At 42.8% G+C, this 27,236-nt stretch overlaps 1 protein-coding gene across 1 annotated transcript in view; it reads left to right on the top strand.

The window, feature by feature from the left end:
* Window positions 1-540: 540 nt before the first annotated feature.
* PTN (pleiotrophin) overlaps window positions 541-27,236 on the top strand; it is a 140,941-nt gene continuing 114,245 nt past the window's right edge. The window contains exon 1 of the mRNA XM_089680679.1: window positions 541-818. The gene's annotated coding sequence lies outside the window, so the exon portion shown is untranslated. The remainder of the gene's footprint in view (window positions 819-27,236) is intronic.

Genomic DNA, 27,236 nt, shown 5'->3' with positions numbered 1-27,236 from the left:
TACCAACCCCTCCCATCAGTCATGATCTGCCTAGATTGCTTAGACAAGTACAGAGACCTAGTGATGACATCACCGGATCTAACATTAGGCATCACAGCGCTATATTGAGAGCACTATATGAGTACCTGTAATAATAAAAAAAAATAAAGGCATGTAATGAAAGGTTTTATTTAAAAAGCCAATAGAAAGTTGATGAGGGAGGAACCATGGAAAGCAAAATATAAACAGATTAAACTTCAGCTTTTTCCGTTTGGATTACCATCCAATTAAAATTGAAGTTTATGATGAAAGTTGATGATGATGACGACGATGATTTACTTTGTGTTTTTTTGGAGCTTTTTGAACTTTTGTACCATAAAAAGTTACTATTATATTAATATAGGTTTAATGTCTCATTTTTTTATTTTATTTTTTTTTAAATATTTTTTTAAATGTCAGCTATGTAGAGGACACTGAGTCCAACTGCTCATGCAGTCTACGTGTCACACTTGTCCCCTGTCCCTGCTCATTCTATACAGTCCGCTCTGTGCACACACCAGTAAACACACACACACACCAACAGGGAGAGAGAGAGAGAAGGAGAGAGAGAGACACAGAGGCTCCATCACACAACAAGAAGAAGTTTGCATTGGAGAGACGAGCACACAGCTCTGCTCCATCCTCACAGCGGACCACTAGAGTCGTACTGAAGGGAAGAGCACCGGGAAGGCACTGGGACTGTGTGGAGGACTCCCACCCAAACTTGGGATTTATAAGAAACCGGGAGAGAGAAGAGAGAAAGCCCGCAGGATCGGTGCCGGGGTGACCGAGGCATTAAAGTAAGTGCGCTTGTCGTTAACTTCTTCAGCACCAGACACAGGGCGCAGTCACCAATCACATCCATAATTATTATCGGCACTGCTCTTCTTTATAATATTGGTATTAGTCATGAAGAGCCCTAGGCAGCCTTTCTCAGCCTTTTATTTGGCATGGAGGAACCCTTGAAATAACTTTCAGGTCTCAGGGAACCCCTGCTAATATTTACTATATCTATGACGTATGTTATATTAGTGTGAACACTGAGTTTAGAAGTATAAATATAAGAACATTTTAAAGAATAAGAAATGTGATGTACTTTGCGTATTTGACACACAGGGATATTATTATTATATTATTATTATACAGTATTTATATAGCGCTAAAAGGTTTGCTCAGCGCTGTACATTATAGTGGGGGACAGAACATGAGACAATACAGTAACAAAACAAAACACGAGGGGGTCAAGGGCCCTGCTCTTTCGAGTTTACAATCTAGGAGATGCTATACAACAAAATTATTTTCAGTATTAACAGTAAAATGAAACAAATAGTAAAAAGAATGGCAAGAAAATAAACACAGACAGCGGTAACAGTGTGTTCCCTCACATTGGTGGTCAGTGGGAAAATATTTACTAACTACGATGGTCAGTCGTGGTCAGTAAAGTGGCCTTTTAAATACGTGGTCAGTGTAGTGCCACATTATATTGGTAGTCGGTGAAGAAGGGTCCTGCTATGCTGGTGGCCAATGGTATGAATGCTCTTGGTGGTCAGTGGTATGAATGCTCTTGGTGGTCAGTGGTCAGTGTGAAGAATGCATCCTACATTGGTCATTGGGAAGAATACTCCTTACACTGGTGGTCATTGGGAAGAACACTCCCTTACTGTGGTGGTCAATGGGAAGAATGTATCTTACATTGGGATCAGTGGGAAGAACACTCCCTTACATTGTCGGTCAGTGGGAAGAATGCCCCTTACATCGGAGGTCAGTGGGAAGAACACTCCTTACATCAGTGGTCAGTGTGAAGAATGCATCCTACGTTGGTGGTCATTGGGAAGAATACTCTTTACACTGGTGGTTAGTGGGAAGAACACTCCCTTACTTTGGTGGTCAATGGGAAGAATGTATCTTACATTGGGATCAGTTCGAAGAACACTCCCTTACATTGGTGGCCAGTGGGAAGAATGTCTCTTACATTGGTGGTCAGTGGGAAGAATGCCCCTTACATCGGAGGTCAGTGGGAAGAAAGCGTCTTACATTGGTGGTCAGTGAGAAAAACACTCGTAACATCAGTGGTCAGTGTGAAGAATGCTTCTTAGATTGGTAAAGACAGTGGAAAGAATGCTCTTACATTGGAGGTCAGGGTAAAGAATGCCCCTTACATTAGTGGCCAGTGGGAAGAAGGTTTCTTCAGTGGTGGTCATTGGGGCAAATATTCCTTACATTGCTTGACAGTGGGAAGAATGTCTTTTACATTGGTGGTCAATGGGAAGAGCCCCCCTTACAGATTGCTAAAAAGACCACTAGTGTCAGTGATTACTTATCTGAGAGTCCGAAATTACTAAATTTCAGGGAACCCCTAACAATCTCTTGAGGAACCTAAGGGCTTTAAGACTTCCTTGGTTGAGAAAGTATGTCCACAGGAAAGTAAATATGCAGTTGATACTGTTCATTAACCAGCTGACCATATTTTGAGGTGCAAACTTTCGAATCATGCCTGAAGAGTTCTGATGGCATGGCTTCTTTAGTACTAAATAGTTACAATTGCAAACATTTTGCGTAGGTCTCCTATATATTTACACTTTCATCATTTAAGAGAAGTGAAAACCTTAAAAAAATGCTAATTGGTTGCTGCACTTTTCACATCACGTTGGCACAAGGACCAGTTCACCCAAAAGTATACATAATCATTAGGTCAGCCCTGACTTCTTGTTTGTCTTGGATACTCCAGCAGTGAGACTTCTCTGCCATAATTCCTGACTCACTTCTAGGAGTTTTGGGTGTTCCTACCCACCTGTTTGTGTTCACAACTCCTCCTGTTGTATTCTCAATATATAAAATAAACTCCAGGTGTGATTTTGGGACCTCCCATAATGGGAATAGCAGGTGTGCAGACCCAGGAACTCAACACAGGGATGGTGAAAAGACCTCATAATGGGCATAGCAGGCCTGCAGACTCAGGAACCATGGAGGAAGGTAGAAGGCCCTCATATTGGGAACAGCAGGTGTACAGACCTAGGAATTCTGTGAAGGGATGGCGGAAGCCCCTCATAATGAGTACAGCAGATGTGCAGGTCTGGGAACTAGGCAAAGGGATAGTGGGAATTACTCACTATCAATACTGTGGACCCCAGAACTCAGCACGTGGATGGCAGGGACCCCTCCAAAATGAGCACAGCAGGTGTGCAGACTCAGGAACATGGCACAGAGATGATGGAAGTCCCTCATATTTGGGCAAAACAGGTGTACAGACGTAGGAAATCAGAACATTACTGGTGAGAACCCTTTATAATGAGCACAGAATGTGTAAAGACCTGGGAATTCAGTGCAGGCATCTCAATCAATAGAGTCCCTGAGAGATAAAAGCATACCTGAGAACTCAGAACAAGAATGGTTGGAGTCCCCACATAATAGGTACAGATAGTGAACAAACCTGGAAATGCAGGGCCCGGATGGTGGGAACCCCTCATATTGGGTACAGAAGGTGTGGAGACCTTGCAATTCAGTGTAGGGATGGTGGGGACCCCTCATAATAGGTACAGCAGGTGTGTAGACCTGGGGACTCATGACAGGGATGCTGGGGGAACCCCTCACAACGGGCATAGCAGGTGTGTAGACCAAACACCAGAAGTTTGGCTTCCCAGAGCCAAGGCCACTCCTATAAATGTTGCACAAACTCCAGGCACATGCACCTAGTTTGGGATTGAGATGACGGCCACAAGTTTCTATGACTTGTCTCACCACCCTCAGTATGGTGGGATGCTGCAGAAATCTAGACTGCCTTGAAAAGTCCCATGTCTGCTTCTAAAATCGGTAATTTCCTTTCAAAGTTGAATGGAAGGAAATGATTTTGCTGACATTTCAATAATAACACTATAAGTAAGTGATGGAAAGAAAGCATTTATTGACACTCTGTGTCCTAACAAACTGAAATTGTCTGAAAAAGTGAATTGGCATTTAAAGTCTGTTTTTTGCGCACAATATGAAAAAAAAATCATTTAATCCACGGAGGTGCCACTGAGACTATATAAACTTCTGCAAAGTTTAAGGCAAAGATCAATGCGGCTGTACTGTGAATTAACAGCTTTCTGTTCAAGATCAGCTGTAATCCGCTGTGACGTACAATCGTTAACATGATCCCAAAAGTTCCAGCAAAGCACTAAAATTCACTTGCACTGGTGACAGTTGAATTGACTGATGACACGCTGTGCCTTGGGAGTTTGTCTTTAAGGCTTTGTGTGTTGTGGAAGCGGATTAACCTACATAACAGCTGCTCCTCTCCCCTGTCCTGGATGTGTTTATAATGCAGTCTTCATATATTGTACATACAGACATATGGATTCATCTATATTTAGGAAAACAATAACCCGATTTCATTTACAGCGACTGCACTGAAATGGAAAATAGCTGCTAACAAATTAAAGTCGATGTAAACCCTAACTGGATGACATTTAGTTTGCTTAAAAACCGTACATCATAAACAATTCCCATTTTTTTATACTACCTTTCACCTTTTTTTGTATTGCTTTTTATCTCAGTGCTATTGATTTCCTGCAGCCTATATGAAGCCACGTCCTGCCTACATGCACTTCAGCCAGGGTCAAGACAAGGGGTGGGCAGGAGGGGCAGCTGCCCTGAGCACAGCAGGAGGGGGAAGCATCTCCCTACCACATAAGGGGCTCCAACATGCTCACTCTCCACCCATCCCCCTACACCTGGCATGAAAAAAATCTACTATCTACTAGCTGCTAGAAAGCAAGTAATTGGCCATACATGTGCAGTGCACACCCCATGCCAACAATGGGCAGCCAAAACAAGGGGGCCAAGAAGCATGGGGAGCAGGGAGGTACACCCATTCTACAGACTGCATTAGCAGAGGGGCAGGGGAGGGGGTGTAGTTCCTCGTCCTTGCCCTGGGCGCTGGATGTACCTCTCCCAGTACTGACTCCAATGATGGCTGCATGGTCTTTCCCAGGGCTGGTTTCCTGTTGGTGATCTTTTTTAAAGACTGGATTTAAATATACATTAAATGCACCACATCACATAATCACTATAATGATTATGATACATTTGTACTGCGTGGGAGATGGTCTCACTTTACTGACTGCTGTAAAAACAACTCTTTCAGGAAGCCAACTTACTTATGTGCGTGGTGTGGGTAGTAAATACACAGAGTCTGGTGTTGTCTTAAAATTAGTAGTATATTGTGTGTAATATATAAAATATATGTTGAACACAATATATTACATCTGGTTGCAGTGAAACTTGTATTAAAAAGAATGCCAACATTACAGACACTCTGGTGTGAGAACACCACTAGGGAAATAACTCACAGTTCAATCAGTCAGAAGTGTAGGATGAGAGGTGCCGACAGCGTCTGTTTCAGAGGGTGAAGTGTGGCCTGGCCAGTCTGGTCCCAAGGGGGGAAACTCCTTTCCAGGATAGCAAGTCCCTAATCTTTTTCTCCCCGCCAGGAACCTTTCCCTATCGCTAGTTACTTTTCCTAAAAACCAGGGTCTCTCTCCCCACGCTAGCCACGCACGAGTGTGCCAAAATCTGGGGGAGGGACTTAAATAGACCCTGCTGAGCCAAGATGGTAGCCGAGGGTCACGTGGGTGCACCGTAGCCAACTAGAACGCTGCTTCATTGACAAGGGAAACTATAGAAAAACCTTTGTTTCTCTTACGGGTGGTTTCACACTAGATGCAGTCCAGTGCAGTTTTTTTCTGCATGAAAAATGCATACACAGTGTTTTCCATGTATTCCAATGGTCCTAGTTCACACCAGTACAGTCAGTTCCAGTCAGTTTTCGGTGCAGAAAAAAAAGTAAAACATGCTGCTTTTTTTTCTGCACAGAACCATACTGGAACACAGCAAACTGCATCAAAACTGCACGGAACTGCGTGTGGTGTGAACTGTAAGCAAAAACCACATCCGGAACACACAGTCCAGTGGGCAGATTGTTTAGTCCCAATGACCCTTTAAAGCAGTCTTTGAAGAAATGTGCTTTGTGATTTGGAAGAGAAAAGTCTCACTCCACTGATATATCAATGCTTTTCAGGGGTTACAGGGACCCCCTTCATCAGGGGTGATGTGTTTCTGTACTAGCATTGGACTGATAAAAGTGAGAAATGGTTCTAATGGATGTACTGTGGAGGACGTATACTGTATATGGGCCTTGCCCTGGTCCTATGCTGCTACCAATCTGACCACAGCAGAGGCATGACTTGCATGTCTGGAGGAAAATAAATTTAATCTCCAAACACGGAAAGGTTTCTTCACAGTGAGAACTGTGAAAATGTGGAATAGACTCCCTCAAGAGTTGCTTCTGGCCAGCTCAGTGGATTTCTTTAAAAAAGGCCTGGATTCTTTCTTAGATACACAGAATATAACTGGATAATAACATTCATAGGTAAAGTTGATCCAGGGAATATCTGATTGCCTCTTGGGAGATCAGGAAGGAATTTTTTTTCCCAGCAGGAGCAAATTGGATCATGATTTGCTGGGTTTTTTTTTGCCTTCGTCTGGATGTGGTTATAGGATTATAACTTTTTTTTTTTAATGGTTTAACGGGATGGACTTTTGTCTTTTTTCAGCCAGACTAACTATGTGTACTGAAGAGCATCTGGTACAAATGTACAAACTAAAGGCATCGAATACAGTCACCTCATTTCTGGTCAAATAAAGCCTTCCCTTTTTCAGGGCTTGAGCAGTGGATGATATTGGGATCCCCTACCAATAGACCAATATTTAAGAATTGATAAGGACTAGTGCTTCATAACGTCGCAAAAAACGACTTCTGATAAAGTGACTGTAAACCCTCACCTTGTAAAACATCCCATTCAGTTTAAAATAGAAATGAAAGGCAAAATATTTTGTGTATTTAAAAAAAGAAAAACATGATAAATACCTTTTTTTTTTTTTTTTCTCTTTTTTATATTTGATCACATCTCCTCTGTTCTCACCTGCATAAGAGCTGGGGGAGGAAAAACATCATCACAATGAACTTCTTAGTGAGTGCTTGTGCCAATGCGGCGTGTCAGGACAAGTCTGATCATTGGAGGAGAGCACACAAAGTTCCCAGCATAGCTAGAGAACTGACCACGCTGTGCTCTCATGCTTAGCGTGGTCAGTTTTTAATAGGAAAGCAGAAGGACTGGTAGGAACACTGGGGATTTTACACAAAGGAAGCAAAACCGGGATGAGTCCTGGTCCATAGCACACAGCCCTGAAGGAATGGCACGGGTGTTCCTTTCCTTCAGAGCACATGGGCCAGTTTAATAAAAGAGAGAATATCTCCTAAACGGGGCACATTTAGGAGATTTTCATTTTAACTGTAGGTAAGTTTTATTATAAGCTTACCTGTAGGTAAAATAAAAAAAAAAGAGTTTACTACGACTTTAAAGTGGTAGTAAACACTGCTTGGTCAGTTGGACCTACAGGTAAGCTTCCAATAAGTCATACCTGCAGATACACTGAACATCTCCTAAACATGCACCATTTAGGAGATATTCACATCTCTCACTAGTGCATGGGAACTGCGCTGTGACCGTGACTCCCGCACAATGTGACCTCATTGTGCCTTGGCCTTGTATACCATGGATACTAGCCAGGGCCAGATCTTGGTCTCCAAGAGTGTATCCACTGATCCATGAGCCAGTCTTGTGAGGCATTTAATGTAAGAGAGCACTGCGATGGGGATACCTGATGTAAAGGGGCACTGTGATTCAGATACTTGATGTAAAGGGGCACTGTGATTCAGATAGCTGATGTAAAGGGGCACTGTGATTCAGATACCTGATGTAAAGGGGCACTGTGATTCAGATACCTGATGTAAAGGGGCACTGTGATTCAGATAGCTGATGTAAAGAGGCACTGTGATTCAGATAGCTGATGTAAAGGGGCACTGTGATTCAGATAGCTGATGTAAAGGGGCACTGTGATTCAGATAGCTGATGTAAAGGGGCACTGTGATTCAGATACCTGATGTAAAGGGACATTGTGATTCAGATAGCTGATGTAAAGGGGCACTCTGATTCAGATAGCTGATGTAAAGGGGCACTCTGATTCAGATAGCTGATGTAAAGGGGCACTGTGATTTAGATAGCTGTTGTAAAGGGGCACTGTGATTCAGATAGCTGATGTAAAGGGGCACTGTGATTCAGATAGCTGATGTAAAGGGGCACTCTGATTCAGATAGATGATGTAAAGGGGCACTCTTGATGGGGTAACTGATCAAATGTTAGCACTCTGATAGGAACAGTTGATGTAAGGAAGCACTCTGACAGGGACCTGACTTAAGGGGGACTCTGGTGGGGACTCTGATGTATGGGAGCATTCTGATGAGTATGCTGATGTAAGGGGGCACTCTGATGAAGACCCTGATGTAAATTGGGAACTCTGATGGGGACCTTGATGCAATGGGGGACTGATGGAAACCCTAGTCTATGAGGGGACATCTGATGTAAGGGGGCACAGGGTCTGTTTAATCATCCTAATATAATGACAGCTTAATACATACTAATGTTTCTCAATGTGACAGACTGTCAGTGACTCACACATAGTGTTGACTATCTGCCACCTGACTTTTCTTTTCTGCACCTCCAGATTAGATAGGCTAGATCCAGCACTGATACTAACATGTTATATCATTATCTTGCAGGGAGAACTTTTTTATTTTATTACTTAATTACCACTCTAATGCATTCCCTGTATTAAGGCAAAACATGTCCCGGGTGTTATATCTTCCCCCCTCCCCCCCCTCCCCCCCGCACCTCCCTGAGTCCTATTTTGATCCAGCACTGTGCCCATCTCCAGCGGCTCTCTCCTTTCTCTCTGCTCACAGAGGCAGCAGCAGGAGCCATTGGGTATCGCTGCTGTCAATCAAATCCTGTGATAAAGGAGTGGGGCCGAGCCACGCTGTGTGTTTCTATGGACGCACACAGCATGTCTCAGTACCAGGCCCACAGGTGTACCCCCACAGGAAGCAGCTTTCTACAGGGGTGCACAGAAAAAAGGAGGAGCCAAGCGTGCTGGCATGGGACCCCAAAGAGGAGTTTCAAGGCCGCTATATGCAATATCATTGAACTGAGCAGGTAAATATAATATGTTTGTCATTAAAAAAAAATAAATCGTATTTGCAATATTTTAAGGTGACTTAAAGCTTAACTGGAGGCAGATAGAAACAAACTAGTGCAGCTCTGCACTCTATAACACATCATTAATTGTATTTTTTATTATTATTATGAAAGCAGTATAAGTACCTCTATATGACCTGGTATCAGCCTCCTACAGTTCATGTTCAGCATGGCTGGAGGGTGAGGGGAAGACCCATCAGGAGGAGCCAATTAGATCATGTTAAGTCGAGCCTTGGAATAAAGCACTTCAACGCGGTACTTCTTTACAGTGTGCAAAGTGTACTGATATACGGTACCGGGTACATCTGCTGATAGCGAGTGACAGCAAATGACACAGACATATCTGCAACAACATTTTATATACATTACCTTCAGCATTAAGCCATATCTCATGCACATAGCCATGGGAAAGAGGAAACCCAAACTATCACAGGCGAAAGGTGATCTGCAACATCTGGACAGTACTTTTTGAGAAATACCCTCTCTTCCACTAACTGAAACGTATATAGGGTAATCCATCATCTAATAAACATTCTTGTGAAATAACATATCTTCTCTTCCCACCACTAAAATTAAAAACATTTGAATACAACAGGTTAATAAATCCTCCAGCATATATTCCTAACTAAATCTGCCTCCATTATGTATCTGTGCTGTATCACCATCTTTACAATCATGCTGATTGGAGTAGAGAGCAGAGTAACATAGGCCCCTTTCACCTGATCGGTCTGCCTGACCTGATAGGACCATCCATTGCCCTCTATGGAGCAATGGATGTAAAAGGACATGGCCATTCACACCCGCCTGCTTCCGATCTTATCAGATCCACTGAAAACAAACGAACGGGGATTCATTCACCATCCATCTAGCAGATCAGATGACAGGCAGTCTGTTTACATCCAACCTCCCATAGAGGAAAGCATGCTGTGTTTGCATAAGCGGAGTGGACACGGACCTGCCAGCTGTCTGCTCAGTGGGGATCAGTGGCCAGATCCCATGCTGAGGTGGTTGATCCGTTAGCAGAGTCCATCTATGTGAAAGGGGCTATAGAGATGAGCTCATTGCTGTGCTGCTTCTCCTTTCACTGTCCAGTCACAAGCTAGCAGGGGCCAGAGGAAGTGGTTTGAATGATGGTTTCCATGACTGAAGACATCTTGTGATGGAAAAGACGTACTGCAAGGGACAGCTTTGGACAGTAAATGAATATTGCAACAAAAACTGCTTTTTAATTGTATCCCTTTTATGACTTTATTGTGATATTTTTGACTGGAACACTTCTTTAAAGGAGGGGTGTTCACATAGTGGTTGTTCAAGGGTTTAAAGAGTAAGGTGTATATATATATATATATATATATATATATATATATATATATACACACACTCTATATTGCCCAAAACAAGGGCAGACTGATCATTTGATTACTCAGGCACTGCTCGAGGGCCCGGGGTCATTAGGGGGCCCCATGAAATACCTCTGGTACCTTTTTTATAGGCTTTTTTGGGTGTGCTTTGAGTGTGGGCAAGGACACAGGGGCCCCATGATCCCCTATTGCCTGGGGGCCCCATGAGTTGTCAGTTCGCCCCTGGCCCAAAGTATTGGGATGCCTGCCTTTGCATGCACATGGACTTTAATTGCATCCTAGTCTTAGTCTGTGGGGTTCAATATTGAGTTGGCCCCTCCTTTACAGCTATAACAGCTTCAACTCTTCTGGGAAGGCTGTCCACAAGGTTTAGGAGTGTGTCTATGGGAATGTTTGACCATTCTTCCAGAAGCGCATTTGTGAGGTCAGGCACTGATGTCGGACCAGAAGTCCTGGCTCACAGTCTCCGCTCTAATTCATCCCAAAGGTGTTCTATCCGGTTGAGGTCAGGACTCTGTGCAGGTCAGTCGTGTTCCTCCACCCCAAACTCACTCACCATGTCTTTATGGACCTTGCTTTGTACTCCGGTGTGCAGTCATGTTGGAACAAGAAGGGGCCATCCCCAAACTGTTCCCACAAAGTTGGGAGCATGAAATTGTCCAAAATGTCTTGGTATGTTGATGCCTTAAGAGTTCCCTTCACTGGAACTAAGAGGACAAGCCCAACCTCTGAAAAACAGCCCCACACCATAATCTCCCCTCCACCAAACTTTACACTTGGTACAATGCAATCAGACAAGTACCGTTCTCCTGACAACCAGCAGACCCAGACACGTTTATTGGATTGCCAGACAGAGAAGCGTGATTTGTCACTTCAGAGAACACGTCTCCACTACTCTAGAGTCCAGTGGCAGCTTGCTTTACACCACTGCATCCAACACTTTGCATTGCACTTGGTGATGTAAGGCTTGGATGCAGCTGCTCGGCCATGGAAACCCATTCCATGAAGCGCTCTATTCACTGTGGTTGTGCTTATCTGAAGACCACACAAAGTTTGGAGGTCTTTAGCTATTGGCTCTGCAGACAGTAGGTGATTTCTGCGCACTGTGCGCTGTGCTGACCTCTCTCTGTCATTTTACGTGGCCTACAACTTCATGGCTGAGTTGCTGTTGTTCCCGGTTGCTTCCACTTTGTTACAATACCTCTAACAGCTGACCGTGGAATATTTAGTAGCAAGGAAATTTCACAGATGGACTTATTGCACAGGTGACAACCTATCACGGTACCACGCTTGAATTCACTGAGCCCCTGAGAGTGACCCATTCTTTCACAAATGTTTGTAGAAGCAGTCTGCATGCCTAGGTGCTTGATTTTATACACCTGTGGCCATGGAGGTGATTGGAACACCTGAATCCAAAGAAATGCCCGTAGCGAATAGGGAAGAATGGAAATAGCGCAGGGCATACATGACTAGGCCCAGAGTGGTAGGGAACGGAAAGGGTTAAAAATTTAGCTCCAAGGGGTGGGGAATGGATTGGGAATTACGGGATTGGCAGATGTGGAGTGTAGGAGGTGTCTGTGGCACCGTAGGGTGGGGGTTGCTGCGGAAGGGGCGTCAGTGCAGCTGGATGGGTGCAAGGACCAGAGCTTCCCTCCCGCCCTCCCTGTTAGGTTGGGTATAGGGTCTTGTCCGGGGGCAGGTGCGCAGGAAACTCGGAGAAAAAAAAAACCGGTGACACTGGTTGGAGAGGTGGGTTTTATGTTGGTTCGTGGGCGGTTGTTGGTCTTTGGAGGCGGTTCTCATCTCGGAAGGAAAACAATGGTGTGGGACCCCATCCGTGGTATGGGGGGCCCGGTGGATATTCCCAGTTAACCAAGGTTTAACTGGAAGGTGGTGGTGCTGCACTGCGGACGGTATGGTTGTCTCCGAGCTGGTTGGTTGCGGCTGGAGGCCTAGTGTATAGGGTTGTCTGCAGGTGCATTTTGGATCGTTTGTGGGTGCCTTTGAAGACCAACAACAATTCTTTGGTTTCCGTTAAGGAACGGTTGATGTATGTAAAATGTGAAGTTGTTAATAAAAGGCCATGTTGGCCATTTACTCCAAAATGGTGTCATGTTTTTGTAAAGTTTATTTGGTTAAAGGGGGGGTTTGGAGTGGTATGGATAGGCAATGGTGGAAGTAGGAGTGGACAAGCCTATCTATGGTGCAGTAGTCATGATTTGGAAGGGTGTCCCAATACTTTTGGCATTATTATTATTATTATTATACAGTATTTATATAGCGCCAACGGTTTGCTCAGTGCTGTACATTACAATGGGAGACAGTACACGAGACAGTACAGTAACAATACAATACACGAGGGGTTCGAGGGCCCTGCTCTTTCTAACTTACAATCTAGGAGCTCTTACAATATAGTGTGTATGTATGTATGTATGTATGTGTATATATATGTGTGTGTATGTGTATATATATGTAAATATATATATATATATATATATATATATATAAATTGAGCTCCCAAGAATTCTATTTTTCCCTCTATTTGTACTTTCAGTATGCCATTAATAAGGCGTTCTTATTCCTCAGATGAAATGAGGGAACACACAAGCACAAACCATCCCAACAATTGCAGAGTCGGAAGGAGCTTAGCTAGTTAGCAGGGTATTTCTTGGGCTTGTGATGATAAGGAAAGCTGCAGAGTGAGCACAGCGGTCAGTCAGTGTGCACTCTAATAGGATTGTGCTGATATTAATAGACGGACTTGTACCTGTGTTCCTCACACCAGCTGGGCATACAGGCTTAGAGCCAATGACCCCCACCGCAGTGTGGCCATGTGGTACAAGCTCCAGAGCAGATGTTTCCTGTCTCCTCCCTTTCACTGAACCACAGTGTGCACACGCTTGCCTATGACAGTCTCACTTCACACGCTTGCCTATGACAGTCTCACTTCACACGCTGGCCTATGACAAGCTCACGTCACACGCTGGCCTATGACAGTCTCACGTCACACGCTGGCCTATGACAGTCTCACGTCACACGCTGGCCTATGACAGTCTCACGTCACACGCTGGCCTATGACAGTCTCACGTCACACGCTGGCCTATGACAGTCTCACGTCACACGCTGGCCTATGACAGTCTCACGTCACACGCTGGCCTATGACAGTCTCACGCCACACGCTGGCCTATGACAAGCTCACGTCACACGCTGGCCTATGACAGTCTCACGTCACACGCTGGCCTATGACAGTCTCACGTCACACGCTGGCCTATGACAAGCTCACGTCACACGCTGGCCTATGACAGTCTCATGTCACACGCTGGCCTATGACAATCTCATGTCACACGCCGGCCTATGACAAGCTCACGTCACACGCTGGCCTATGACAAGCTCACGTCACACGCTGGCCTATGACAGTCTCATGTCACACGCTGGCCTATGACAGTCTCATGTCACACGCTGGCCTATGACAATCTCATGTCACACGCCGGCCTATGACAAGCTCACGTCACACGCCGGCCTATGACAGTCTCACTTCACACGCCGGCCTATGACAGTCTCACGTCACACGCCGGCCTATGACAGTCTCACGTCACACGCCGGCCTATGACAGTCTCACGTCACACGCCGGCCTATGACAGTCTCACTTCACACGCCGGCCTATGACAGTCTCACTTCACACGCCGGCCTATGACAGTCTCACTTCACACGCCGGCCTATGACAGTCTCACTTCACACGCCGGCCTATGACAGTCTCACTTCACACGCCGGCCTATGACAGTCTCACTTCACACGCCGGCCTATGACAGTCTCACTTCACACGCCGGCCTATGACAGTCTCACTTCACACGCCGGCCTATGACAGTCTCACTTCACACGCCGGCCTATGACAGTCTCACTTCACACGCCGGCCTATGACAGTCTCACTTCACACGCTGGCCTATGACAGTCTCACTTCACACGCTGGCTGTGGCAGGCGCAGCACCCTTTGGTGCCTAGTGCGCTGTGGCATTATAAAAATTATGCAATTGCTGTTTCTTTGTTGATTAGACTGACTTTACTCTGTAATTCCTCCAATGCCGCTCTATGGATGCAGTAGGTTTAAAGAGCACACCGAATACTTTAGTTAACTTCTTTAATAACTTCAATCTTCTTCATATAACTGCTTACAATGGCTTATTTCTTTCATATTACAATGATTTAATTCGTATTACATTGGGTTGATTCGATAGCTTATCTCGATAGGTTCAATAGATTTGATAAATTTGTTCTGTATATTTCGATAGATTGATAAATTCACTTGGATTTATAAATTCGTTAGATTACTCTACAGTGACTTGATTCGTAAGTTTGGTGGAACTACAAGTAAACACATACAACAGTTTTTAGACACAGATCTACCTGCACTGTTAAACAATAGAGGAACACACAAGTGCATTAAATACCTATTTGGCCTTCTCTGCCTCCATGGAGCATCTCTGATTGGAACTGTGTCTGTTTCCTCTTCTGTCTGGTAAGCATGTGTCTCTAAACTATTCTAGCAGGGAGTTTTACACAGGCATAAATGTGAAACTGGCTGGGATTGGTTAAGGCTCTGTACAGTGTGAGGCTTACTGTGATTGGCTCACCTTATACTAACTCTTAAAGGCATATTTTCCTTTTCTGCTTCTGCTAACACAATGAATATATAAATGTCATATAACAATCAAAGACATAAATCACAGCAATGATTCTGCTTTTGGCTTTAACATATGCACATATATACTGTACTGAGGTTATTGGCAGGTTTGGTATACACATATATGTGAACCATATTAACAACCTAGGACTGGTCTTAGCTGGCCAGCTACACTGGCCTATGACAGTCTCATGTCACACGCTGGCCTATGACAGTCTCACGTCACACGCTGGCCTATGACAGTCTCACGTCACACGCTGGCCTATGACAGTCTCACGTCACACGCTGGCCTATGACAGTCTCACGTCACACGCTGGCCTATGACAGTCTCACGTCACACGCTGGCCTATGACAGTCTCACGTCACACGCTGGCCTATGACAGTCTCACGTCACACGCTGGCCTATGACAGTCTCACGTCACACACTTGGCCTATGACAGTCTCACGTCACACACTGGCCTATGACAGTCTCACTTTACAACTGCTCTGCAAATCTTATGGACAACAAGTAAACTCAGCCAGGGGACTCCACTGAGTTTAATATGAGTTTTATCAAATCCAGATGCAGCAAGCTTTTCACAGTGTTTCTTGTGCAGCCTCTTGTTACATGATCCTGTGGCAACTCCCTGTCATGCTCATAGCAAGTGGAAGGAGCTGCAGTGGGCTCAAAGGCAGCAAGGAAAGCGGCTTTGGTTAACAGACATTAAAGTGTTACTAAACCCACAACAGTAAAATCAGGCTGTATATGCAATAAAGCATGCTTGTTATACTCACTGTGGAACCTAAGGGGTTAATCCTCCACATTTTGTAAAAAGGATGTTTGACCTCTCACCTCTGATCTTCCCCTTCTTCCAGTGTCTCCTAAATATCTCCTGATAGAACAGAGGCTCCGGGGCAAGCTGCACATGCTCAGATTGGTGTGTATTGCTAGAGAGGTTTTTTTTTCTTGGGAGAGTGCATTAGGTTGGCTTTCTGTCCTGAAGGTGGTCCCTTGTGTGATCTTGATGGTTTGACAAAGGACCTGGACACAGCTTTTGTCTGCTGAGATTTGGTGTATCCCTATATTTCTACACCTCAGTCAAACAATTGCTTTAAATCTGTTGTTCTGTGAGATATCTGATGTCTTCACCAAAAAACAAGAAGTAATTTAATCCTTTGTGCTCATTGACCATGTTTTCCATATGAGGAACATTGAGGGTGATTTGATGTTCTTCAGTTGCTGTTAGCTATGAGATGGATATCTGACCACCCTTGTTCTTCTTGATGTTTTATGCTATTGATGGGGCGTACTCTCAGCACATATGTATTTTCAAATGGTACGCAAATATGCGGCCGCTCGACGTCAAGGCCCAGGCGCTGAGAGGCCGCATATTTGCTTGCACTCGGTGTCTAGGGGTTAAGCTCTTTAAATTCTTCTTGTATCTATGATCCCTGAAGAAGATCAAAATAGAATGATCGAAACGCGTTGGAGAAGTCTCCCTTTCCTTGGGAGTTTTTTTTTTCACGTTGTGAAGGAAGTACTTAGTATTGTCAGAGCTAATTTTTTTTTTTTTAAACTATGTATCTTATACAAGTATGTCTATGGAATAAAGTATGTGTCTCAAGTTAAGTTCTTATGAGTACATGTACTATGTTATGGTTGCTGCATTAAAGTCCCATAGTGGGGGTTTTCATGTGTATTTGTACTGGGGACGAGCAGCCAGATACTTGACCTTTTGGCTATGGGAGAGTGCATGTGATCAGCACAGGGCCAATCAGCACTGTCCAGACAGAGGGTCAGGGGTCTAGCATCCTCCTAGGGCAAAATGAAAACTCCTCCAACAAGCTTTAACTAGTGCTCGACTGGCCACTGATAGAAGTCACGAGACTGCTTTATACTGCTGATGAGAAATGGTATTTAGTAGTTTATATTTACTAAAATAATTGCAATTCCATGTTGTGTGTACTGTGGGAGACCAGATATAGTGAATGCAGGGTCCTGGGTTTAGTAACACTTTAAGGCTTTATTTGCATTTAACAAGAGGCGCCAACATGTTTCAGGGCTACAGGGATCCCCTTTCATCAGGGCTGGATTAATAGAGGATTAGGCTGAGGGATCAGTAACAAAATAGTTGCTTAGGACTGTGTATATCACCTGTTCCAGCCCGAGTCTGGCAGCCCTAACTGGTGATGTACACAATCCACAGCAACCATTTGTTTCACTGATTCTTCACCCAGTCCAAACTTTAATTCTCTAGGACTACTCCAGCCCTCATGAAGGGGGAATCCCTGTAGCCCCTGAAACATCTATTTGAAAACAAAAAAGCCAATTCGGGACTTAAAGAGGTATTAAACCCAAAAGCAAACATTTATTTTATAACAGCTTACCAATTTTTACCTGTGATGGCTGCATTAGTTTTCTTTTTTAAGATTTCTTTCTTCTATTTTCATCTGGTGATCTAGCAATTAAATCTGTGGTTTTTCAAAAGAACAAGCTCCCTTGCATCAGGTACAGGGACAAGACAAACCATTTAACGCTTAGCTAGGGGGAGCTAGTCATGAGCTGGTTGGCAGCTCAGGTTAGATAACCAGAGGGGTCAAACTCTGGTCAGGACTGAGAGACTCTGCAGGCCAGCCTTTCTGGAGTTCCCCCTGTTCTGAGGCTTTCAGAGGAGGGCCTTAGAGGCAGTGGGTGGATCTGAGGAGTGGTTGGCTGCACTTTTTGAGGGACCTCAGCCAAGCCCCAACAGGAGACTTGGCAAGGGGCTGTACTCCCTTAAAAAGCGTTGGAGCCTGCTCAGTAGGAGAGATGGGTGTAAAAAGGAACCATTTTGCAACCAAATTTGTCCTTAAAGTATAACTAAAGCTAAACATTGTTAGATAGATTTTTTCTATTTTTTTTTTTAGATAGAGTGGAGAGGGATTAGAACTGTGGTCAGGTTTGCATTGCTGTCTGTGTCCCTGTCAGGCTTCATGAACACTGGGTGTTTTGATAATGCTGGTAACGTTAGCTGTGTAAAGTCACGTTAAAACCGTGAGTTTTTCAGCTTTTTTTTAGCATTCTTGCATTAGCGTTTAGCAGCATTTTGCCATGTTTAGCTTTTTTAGTGTGTGTTTTACCAAAAAAAAAATTGTTGGTCAAAAAACATCCAAAAACTCCGGTTTGCAGAGTTTTACCACGTCTTACCGTATTTTGCCACGTTTTTCAGCATTTGAGTGTTTTTACAGCTAAAAAACTCCTCTAGAAACATACTAGTCCTGTGTTTTGTTTTTTTTTTTCCAGCCAAAAAATGTCCCAGCCAAAAACCGTTGATTACAGTCTATGTGTGCATGGACACATAGGATAACATGCTGGGGGGTTTGCTAGCTGTAGAAAAAACATCAAAAGCCAAAAACAGCCGCTGTAAATACGTCCAGTGTGCATTCGGACTTAGGAAGATTCACCCTCTCTTTTTGTTTTGGTGACCAGTGTCAATGAGAGTGAAATTGAAAGAAAATCTCTTTTGAATAGGGGAAAATCATCCAATGGTGAAACAAGTTCTGGTCACAACCAGGGATTTTCCTCACTATGGAGGGGGTTTCTTCTCACTTCCTGTTGTGGGTAAGGGACAGGAAGTGAAAGGAAATTTCCCCAATGGGACAGAGATTAAAAAAAAAAATGTCATGAGTTATAACCCTCTCTTTGTATGTTCCGCTATGCAATTTTCAAAGCACGATTCTCTGTGCGTTGCATAGTGTCAGCTCATTCAAATGAATGGGCTGCCCTACACACGTTTGTTGCCCTAAAAGAAGCTCCTGCTCCCTTTTGGGTGACAAGCTTCACGCAATTTTTAAAGGCGCCGGTTGCCGTGATTGCCACTCAACCCTGTTATGCAGCAATCGTGGAAGAATTGCATCACGTTTGGGGTGCCATTGAAGGATAATGGCACCCAAATGCGCGTTGCATGTTCTGCAGCAATTCCAAATCGCTATGTGTGAGTGGGACCTTACTCTATTTAAAATGAAATGATTCTATTACTCTCCCAACTTCTCCAAATATCTTCTGTGCCTGTAAAACTCCACCACTTCACAGGAGAGATACTTGATGCAGTTCTATCAGAGTTGTGTCACATTCATATACACTTCACCAATACGTACATGAATCTGTCAGAAGTTCCGCCATTTGTTGCACAAGACAGATTTCATATGTACAGTTGCAAGTAAAAGTATGTGAACCCCTTGGGATTACGTGGAGTTTTGCATGAATTGGGCATAAAATGTGCTCTGAACATCATCTAAGTCACAACAATAGAAGAACACAGTCTGCTGAACATAATACTACACAAACATTAGATGTTGCCATGGTTTAATTGCACATAACATGTAAACATTCACAGTGCATGGAGGAAAAAGTATGTGAGGCCCTAGCTTAATGACTTCTCCCAGAGCTAATTGGAGCCAGGAGTGAGCCAACCTTGACTCCAATCAGTGTGATGATATTGGATGTGTTGCTGACAGCTGTCCTGCCCTTAAAAAACACACACCTGTTTTGGATTTACTGGTTTCAAGAAGCACTGTCTGATGTGAACCATGCCTCGCAGAAAAGAGCTCTCAGAAGACCTACGATCAAGAATTGTTGACTTGCATGAAGCTGGAAAGGGTTACAAAAGTATCTCCAAAAGCCTTGATGTTCATGTGTCCACGGTAAGACAGACTGTCTACAAATGGAGAAAGTTTAGAACTGTTGCTACTCTCCCTAGGCGTGGTCGTCCTGTAAAAATGACTGCAAGAGCACAGCGCAGAATGCTGTATGAGGTAAAGAAGAATCCCAGAGTGTCAGCTAAAGGCCTACAGAAATCTCTGGCACATGCTAACATTTTTGTTGACACATCTACAATAAGGAAAACATTAAACAAGAATGGAGTACATGGGAGGACACCACGGAGGAAGCCATTGCTGTCCAAAAAGAATATTGCAGCACATTTGAAGTTTGCAAAAGAGCACCTGGATGTTAAACAGCACTACTGGCAAAATATACTGTGGACAGATGAAAGCAAGATTGAGTTGTTTGGGAAGAACACACAACACTATGTGTGGAGAAAAAAAGGCACAGCACACCAACATCAAAACCTCATCCCCACTGTAAAACATGGCGGAGGGAGCATCATGGTTTGGGGCTGCTTTGCTGCCTCAGGGCCTGGACGGATTGTTGTCATTGATGGGAAAATGAATTCCAGAGTTTATCAAGACATTTTGCAGGAAAACGTACTACCATCTGTCCGCCAACTGAAGATCCGCAGAGGATGGGTGATGCAACAGGACAATGACCCAAAGCATACAAGTAATTCAACAAAACAATGGCTGCAACAGCACAGAATACGCCTTCTGGAGTGGCCCAGTCAGAGTCCTGACCTCAACCCGATTGAAATGCTGTGGCATGACCTTAAGAGAGCGATTCACACCAGACATCCCAAGAATATTGCTACACTGAAACAGTTTTGTGAAGAGGAGTGGTCCAAAATTACTCCAGATTGTTGTGCAGGTCTGATCTGCAACTACAGGAAACGTTTGGTTGAGGTTATTGCTGCCAAAGGAGGGTCAACCAGTTATTAAGTCCAAAGGTTCACATACTTTTTCCTCCCTGCACTGTGAATGTTTACATGTTATGTGCAATTAAACCATGGCAACATCTAATGTTTGTGTAGTATTATGTTCAGCAGACTGTGTTCTTCTATTGTTGTGACTTAGATGACATTCAGAGCACATTTTATGCCCAATTCATGCAAAACTCCACGTAATCCCAAGGGGTTCACATACTTTTTCTTGCAACTGTATATCTTTGAGACTCTTTAAGAGCTCTAGAGTGTATATCTCTTCTGCCATAAACTCTTTTGGATGGATGAACCCCATGTACATATGCAAGAGTTATGTCATCCCGGCCCCACCAATCAAGGAGGCTGAAGATCCTGATGCGGAAGAAGGCAGGGAGGAAGTGGAAGCATCGGTGACAGAGCAACGAGGGAGATGGTGGATGTTGCAGTGCAGGAGGGGGGCAATGTACAAGGAAGAAGTATAATGAGTGCAAATGCCTATTATAACAAAAGCTCCTGGGGCCCAGAATAGTTTAATTATGCTTTAATATAAAAGTCTGAAGAGCCCATGTGGGTCTATGGAAATGTGGTCATTATGGAGCATGGTCTGTATCAGTGTCAGATTATAATTGGGATGCATAGGGGCAGTGCCAATCCCATATGTGGACACAAATATTCTTTTTTTATAAAAAAAAAAGATTTTATTTGAACCCAAACAGAAGAGAAATATTACAGCAGTTTTGTGCTGCAGAGCATCCAATACAGAAAAGAAAACTTCCGATCATGCAGTCAACTACATAGTCAAAGAATGGAAGCATTGGCATTACATCACATACATGTTACAGTTCATATTATAATTGTTATACCAAGTAGAAGCAAAAATGGACTGAAACATAAACATCAGCTTAAAGTCGCATTTGAACCAACTCCAAAGGGCTCAACCCAGGGGTATGCAGCCAGAGAGCCCAAAGCTTCTTGAATTTCCCAGGGCACCCCTATATTGGTATATATATATTCTCTAATCTCAGGTATCACCCAGAGAACGACTCCATTCCTGTTGGGAGGGAGGGGTTATAGATTTCCAATGAATCAAAAGTAATTTACGTGCCATGAAAAGGGCTCTGGAGATATCCACACGGATAAATCTGCTAGGCTTGAAATCCCCCAATATTCACAACAGACAGCATTTAGGGTCTAAGGGAATTGTTTATAAAGAAGAAAAAACCTCAGCGCCCAGGACTCACTTATTACACACACTATTCCCCGTGAGATGCTGCTGTACACAGGTGCAAAAACCAAAAAACTTATATCAATAAATACCAGCGCAAACCCACATAATAAATTACATCACCTAACCCTTTAGATTGGTAATTAATAAATATTACAAACTTAAAAAACTGTGACACAAAAACATTTTCGTGTTAATGAAATAGTGATAAAAAATTATTATATATAAATGATTTTTAAATTAATAAGTCCAGTGACAAAAAACCCCAAAAATAACAGTCCCGTGACAAAATTAATTATATTGTAATTTCATTGGATTCTTCCGTGCCTTTGATACCTTCACCATTCACCAGTGCAAAACCAACATTAACCGCACTCACCAGATAATGGTGAGTCAAACGCCTTTCAGGGATATTAAGGGCTCCTGGACCCCCTTTGCTTTGTATAAGACCTCCAAATAATGCCTCCTCTCGGATATAGATACCTCTTCTGGTTACTCCTCTCACCGAATTCCCCAGGGAAAATCAGGAAGAAGAAAAAACCATAGTGTGTGTTAAATCTAAATTATGATTCGGCATTGATATTGATGGCAAGCTTGCAAAATATTTGGTTTTTATGATTAGTCATAATTAATATTAATATGTGTAAGTGGTCTTTGACAAATGGTAGTATTTACTATTCTTCAATTATAGCTGAGACCAAAAGATATACAAGTTAAGCTGAAATAGTATATACCAGTTGAAAGTTGAGTAGACTATATTTAGAGATAGTTGGTTAAAAGTATTTGATAGTTATGTCAAGGTTATTAGAAGGGACTTACTATTACAGTACGTATTTTAATGGTATCTGTGTATATTTAGTATACGTTTCTAAACATTGATACATTTACGTCATTAGCTTATAATATTATGTACATCAGCATATATATGTTCCTGTCCATCAAACATCATATGTATAGCATCCTTTCCTTATATGAAATGGCTTTGCTAAGCAGTAATACTTTCCATAGAAGGTATTAAGATCACTAACTATGACGTACATTTGCCTCATAAAAGACCATCGGATAACGGACAGAGGGACTCACACACACACACACGCACACACACTTACGCTACCATGACACTCTTGCATTCACACGTCTGAGAAGCTGCAACAGGTGCTGCAAGACAAGACAGTCGTTAACGTCACTTCAGTCTACTTCCGTCTTCTTTCTCGGACACAGAGAAAGGACAAGGACATGAGACGCACATGGCAAGGACAGCCATGACAGATAATGGTGACTTTGTTTTAAACGTTTGCTTGTCATTTTACATGGAACTGTTCATAATACGCTTTACATTGTTATTTTACACCATTGTGTGATAGAATAAAATCACACTTCATTTTTTATTTCAATGGCTCTTTCATTCATAATCGCCTCAAGACACTAGAAGAAGTATTATATGTGTCTAAAAATCCAACAGTGTGATACCGTAGTGTTTTCCAATCAAAAGAATTTCTCCAGACCACTCATCTTTTAGCAGGATATAACCCGCATTTTATTGGAACAAAAACGATCTTTCTTTAAAAACGATCTATTTTTCATGTACAGCGACTTTTGTATAGAGACCCCATAGCCTGGTATACAGCAGGATGACAGACCTCAGATGCAGACTCATCCACTATGCAAAGATGGCCCCTTGGAACGCACCGCTTGGCGTGCGTTCCACTCACCGGAAATGACGTCAGACGCCGGAACAGGCAACCGGAAGTGCGTCAACGCGTTTCGCCCCACCCACAGGGCGTTATCAAGACGCTCTTTTCCTCTGCCAAGCCGTTTATAAAGCAGTGGGAGATTCCTCCCACTAATTACCCTGGACACAAAACTATCCATCACCGCCATCCCTCTGTATACCCATGTGAGGTCCCCTCACAACAAAGACAATTACATTTGTATTAAAAACCATACTTTTATCCATAACCTTATGTCTTCTACCCCTAAACATAAGGGTAGAGACAGGAAATTGAGATACATTAGTTATTAAAATAAAAATATCAATATAAAAATAAAGATAAAGATAAAAATAAAGATAAAGATAAAAATAAATAAAAATAAAAATAAATATAAATATAAATAAAAATAAATATAAATAAAAATAAAAATAAAAATAAATATAAATATAAATAAAAATAAAAACAAATATAAATATAAATAAAAATAAAAACAAATATAAATAATAATAAAAATAAAAACAAAAACAAAAATAAAAATAAAAAATAAATAAATAAATAAAATAAAATAAAAAAATATAAATAAATAAAAAATGTGAAAAAAATAAATAAATAAATAAATAAAAATATATAAAAAAAAATAAATATAAATAATAAAATAAAATAAAAATGAAAAAATGAAAGTAAAATCCAGAGATATATATAATATAAAAATACAAATAACCCCTAATCATGAAAACGCACTTCAGACATTAACTATATTCTACCAATTGGACAAAAAACAGTTTATATCAATATCTGCATTTAACCCATTAGGATACAATGTACCCATCTGGTATATCCACTTCGTTTCATTTTGAGAAACATTTATTACCATATTTCCCCCTCTCCAAGGGGCCTCTACTCTATCTATCCCACAAAATTTCAACGATGCCGGATCTCTATTATGATATTTTCTAAAATGGTATGACAAACTATGATGTTTAAATCCCTTCTTTATGTTTCTAATTTGTTCTCCCAACCTTGTGGCAAGTTTTCTCGTTGTTCTCCCTATATACTGGAGTTTGCAAGAGCACTCCAACAAATAGGTGACATGTGTACTGTCACATGATATAAACTTTTTTATCTTATAGGATGCACCATTAGAACAGGATTGAAAATCCTTATAATGCCTTTTACTGTCCCCTTTCAAGGATCTGCAGGCCAAACATCTCCCACACTTGAAAAAACCAGCCCTGTCTAGAAATGTAACCACTTTCCTAGGTACATCTGGAACATTTTTCACAAGTCGAGTTCTTAAAGTTGGTGGTTTTCTGTAAATAAACAACGGTTTCATAGGTAGCACTTTCCTCAGAGTTTCATCCCTTATTAGAATTGGCCAATATTTTGTAATGATGTTTTCAACCAATTTATAATGCTTAGAATATCCTGTAATGAAAGCCAAATCTCCTAGCTTCTTTTCATTTTCTTTTTTCTTTAAGAGTTCTTCTCTACTAATCTTTTTAACCTGTTCCAATGAAGCAGCCAGAATTTCTTCTCCATAGCCTTTTTCCCTAAACCTTTGCAATAACAACTCAGATTGCGCTAAGAAAACACCTTCATCATCTAAGGGAATTGTAGCTTGGAATACTATGTTAACAGTATCCCCCACCCCTTCCAATATAAATGTAGTTTAGGGCAACGCCAGAATAGATGCCTGAGATCTCCATGATCGTATTAGCATTTGAGACACGGGATCTGACGGAGTATTCATTCTATGCAGTTGCAGTGGGGTATATTGCACTCTGAGTAGAAGATATAGTTGTGACAGTCTCTGAGAAACATTAAGAAAACAAGTGGTAACTGCCTCAAAGGTCTCTTCCCATTGATCGCCTGACATGGAGCCCAGATCTCTCTCCCACAGTGCCAAAACCTTTAGGGGAAATTTCTTCAGTCAACAGCACAGAATAACAGTGTGAAATGAAATCCCTATAATTAAAATTCAACAAGGTCCGGAGAGTAAGATTTGCATGCATCAGAGGTCCGAATCTCATGTAGGCCCCTGTAGTGCATTGTCATGTGTGCCAAACCACGTGTTGCTGTGGTGCGATTTTGAAAAAAAAGGGTTGGGGACTTTTTCAGGTTTCTAGCAGGTAGTGCTGACCTACCCACAACGTGTGCACCAAAAGCACAAGTACAGATCTGAGTACAGATTGAGTCAATGTCCTCAATCCCCACTGCACATCACAGTCCCCTCATTCACAGCAAGATCCCTCTTGATGAGTGTCCTCAGCTCCCCCTTTACATCACCCTCCTCCACCCCTTTCACAGTAGTGTTCTCACACCTCCTTGACATCAAACAGTACTGACCTCTATCCCTTCACTGAAGAATACTCTGCCCCTTTTTACATCATCCCCCCACATTACTGTCCCTAGACCCCCACATGTTCCTGTCCTCAGCCCCCACATTACTGTCTTCAACCCCCACATTACTGTCCTCATGTCCTCAGCCCCTCCATGTTACTGTACTCAGCCCCCTATGTTACTGTCCTCAGCCCCCACATTACAGTTCTCAGCCCCTCCCACTTTAATGTCCTCGGCCCCCACACACCACAATCCTTAGCCCCCCACATTACTGTCCTCAGCTCTACCACATTCAGTCCTCGACCCCCCTTCACATTAAGCTCCTTTAACTTCACCCCCCCCTCCCCTGTCCTATCTTACACAGATAGTGATTGACAGACAGTGATTGATTGCTAGGACTGCCCTTCATCCTAGCAACCTATTACCTGCTTGTTAACCTCAGGCAGCTCCTACCCTCCATCCAGAACTGTACTGCCTCCCGCTGTCAGCTTTGTGAGGATGACCGCGAGACAGCTGGGGGAAGAAAAGGCTCTTAAATGGCAGGACAGCATGGGTCTGGATTGGACAGTGACTAGATCCACATCCAGGCCCTGGTGCGCCATTTAGTGATGCCCGCCCTAGAGGATTCATCAGAACACAAATATTCATAATTACTGATATAATAAATGGTCCACAGCTGTTTAACCACTCATAACACCTAGTAGATGTAAACACAAGCTGAATCACATTTAGTTTTGTAAAGCACTTTACGAGGTGGTATCAAAAAGTTTCGAGACTAGCTCTGTTTACAGGAAAGTACTTATCTACGTTCACACCTTTTAAAATAGTCCCCTTGCTCAGCAATACAGCGCTCCCAGCGTTCCTGTCACCTCTGGAATATGTCCTGGAAGTCTCTTTGAAGCATATCAAGCACCTTCTGCTATTCACGCTGGATCTCCGCAATGTTGTCAAAATGGCGACCTTTGAGCTGAATCTTCATCTTCGGGAAGTCCGCAGGAGCCAAATTTGGTGAGTATGGTGGGTGTGAAAGTGGAAGATCATTGCAGCCCGGGGACGAACTTGGCACCAACACGGGGCATGTTCAAATCACATGTGAGGATTGCCTGGACTGTTCTGTATGACAATGGCAGCAATGTTGTGGATTGTTCTCTGATGATCATCATGCACAAGGTGCTGAATGGTTTCAGCATTTCAACATTTTTGGGGGTTGAGCTCA

Source organism: Staurois parvus, unplaced genomic scaffold (genome assembly GCF_062004578.1).
Source record: "Staurois parvus isolate SC_StPar_1 unplaced genomic scaffold, SC_StPar_1.0 ptg000249l, whole genome shotgun sequence".
Taxonomy (NCBI): Eukaryota; Metazoa; Chordata; class Amphibia; order Anura; family Ranidae; genus Staurois; species Staurois parvus.
This window is presented reverse-complemented; position numbering and strand designations above follow the sequence as displayed.